This window comes from Trichomycterus rosablanca, chromosome 12, assembly GCF_030014385.1.
Source record: "Trichomycterus rosablanca isolate fTriRos1 chromosome 12, fTriRos1.hap1, whole genome shotgun sequence".
Taxonomy (NCBI): domain Eukaryota; kingdom Metazoa; phylum Chordata; class Actinopteri; order Siluriformes; family Trichomycteridae; genus Trichomycterus; species Trichomycterus rosablanca.
In genome coordinates, this window is record NC_085999.1 from 19,205,608 (window position 1) to 19,207,969 (window position 2,362).

A 2,362-nucleotide genomic window follows, 5' to 3' on the forward strand; every position below is an offset into this window, starting at 1 on the left:
CTCATACATGGTTTACTATACTCTTTCACATATACTACTATACCCTCTTACAACTATAATCACACTTTCTTTTATTTACTATTATACTCTCATACACACAGCACTATTCTCTCTTGCACATATAACTATAGCTATGTAAAACAAAGATCTACTGTATGTGTAAGAGAATATTATTATATGTAAGCGTAATAAATAGTGTATGTGAATGCAAATAATCATGTTTATGGAACAGAATGATAGTGAATGTAAGACAGAATGATAGTGCATGTGAATAAGAATAGTTGTATGTGTGAGAGAGTTTGATGGTGTGTGTGTGAGAGTATGATAGTGTGTGTGAGAGAGTTTGATTGATACGGAAACGAGTTTGATTGAAACGGAAGTAATATTAAATTCTCAGTACCTGATTGGTGGAAGACGCGGGATTTCACAGACATGTCCCGCCTTCCTCATTATTACTGATAGGAGAGGATAGTGGACCGAGAGAGAATCAATGGAGCATCGGCCTGTTAACATTTTAAACTTTTCCACCGCTGCCACATCCATGTCAGAAATGTGGATTTAAACCCGACAGCCCGACAGGAGTCTAAACGCGGCCGCGGAGGAAGAGATGCGGTGACGCTTTATATCCGAACCATCAGCCGAGTGCTGCGAGCTCCATATCAGCCTCAACCACAGAGAGCAGAGGCTCCAGAGTCAGGGGACAGGTGAGTTCACTACATATCATTCAACTCTTCATTTAGCTTCTGATAGATTCGGGTTTAGATTGGGATATTTAATAAATATTCGTCTTTGTAAGGGACCGTCTGCAAATTACACGTTTTAAACGTTCTAGTAATGCCAAACTAAGTAAGTGAGTTCTCATAAAGCACATTTATAAGAAACTTTGTTTTGGAAGCTTTCTTAAAGAACAATAAATAAATTTACTTTATCGTTTTAATGGCTATAGTTGCTCCACATTAATGTGTCACTACATTCGAGTCGAATTACATGGAACTTTTGGACTCTTCCCTATGTAGGTCTTAATAAGTAAAATAAAATATAGATTCATTTTGTATACACAATCATAAACAAGCTGCTGCACATGGAAAGCTACAGACTTACAGTCTAACATTTCAAAATCTGTCTCAGTGCTCATTCTAACTTAGTCACTTGTACTATTAAAGTTTGTTATCTTTCTTTTATTACAGAAAATGTAATTCATTATAGATTGAGACCAAGCTCTCTTGAGTAACTGTTCTCTAAATATTTGATTGTATTGGGTGAATTGCTATAGACTGGTTTTGAAACTAAATTCAATTTTTGTGATTTCAGTATTGAACTTTTAATGGCATGAGGAAACAAACTGGTTTCACCAAAGTTGCACGAGGGCCAGAAACTAAATGGCTTCATGATTGACAATACATTTACATCAAAGGCAGTGTACATTAGACAATGACACATTTACGGTAAGTTATTTAAAAATAATGTAAGCAGTATGTTTATATTGCATATTATTAATAATAATAAGTAATTTGTAGCATTTAGATTTCATGGTTTGGCAATAGGCTAACCCCCAACATTTTCTAAATGCATTGTGTGTGTGTGTTTGTTTTGTTTGTTTTTAGTTTGTCACCACAGATTTAGAGGACAGTGGTGTGGAGGTTGACACGACAACAGCATCTAGTGACCACAGAAGTACCACACCAGTCATTGTATGACTACAAGGACTAAGGATACCTTAATCCACCTGAGTGACAGATTATTTGCTGTTGAGACTGTTCTGAAATATTTGGTTTCTGCATGCAACAATAAATAAGAAACATTTGTTTGCTTGGGACAAGATCTTTGTTAACCAGTATAATAGTGATTTCCTGACCTGTCCATAACTTGATAATAAATATCTTAATATTATATGGGGTGTCCTCGTTTTTTTTTTTTTTTTTTTTTTTTTTTTTTTTTTTTTTTTTTTTAACATTACTGCATTGTTTCATTTATCAGAAGTACATTATGACGTTTTAATTACTATCACAAATAACTCTAATAACCATAACTAATTTGGAATTTGAACATTGTAAATTCTTTGGCCAGTTGCACACCCGTGATGGAAGGCATGTCCATTTGGGTCCAGCACCTGCAGCGCATGCCAGCGCTGTTTTCTGATGTTGCAAGACTGTTGTCCTCCTAGCACGTACCTTTCATCTGCATTTGGGGTGATTTGAAGAATCTTATTAACAATGTCAGCCAAAGTCGCAGACATTGCTGTATGCTCTCTCTCTCACACACGTCAGTTAACCAATTTGAAGTTGCTATTTGTGCCTGTATAATTTCCTCCTGATGATTCCAAAGCATACAGCTATTCTTTAGCAACGAATTTCAAGAGACA

The 2,362-nt window shown here is 35.7% G+C and overlaps 1 long non-coding RNA gene across 1 annotated transcript; it reads left to right on the forward strand.

Annotated features, from left to right (window-relative positions):
• The first annotated feature begins 349 nt into the window (after positions 1-349).
• Positions 350-1,890, forward strand: LOC134324547 (uncharacterized). The gene is made up of 3 exons (XR_010014186.1): positions 350-704; positions 1,312-1,445; positions 1,605-1,890. It is a non-coding gene; the product is annotated as an uncharacterized LOC134324547 (long non-coding RNA).
• Positions 1,891-2,362: the final 472 nt, after the last annotated feature.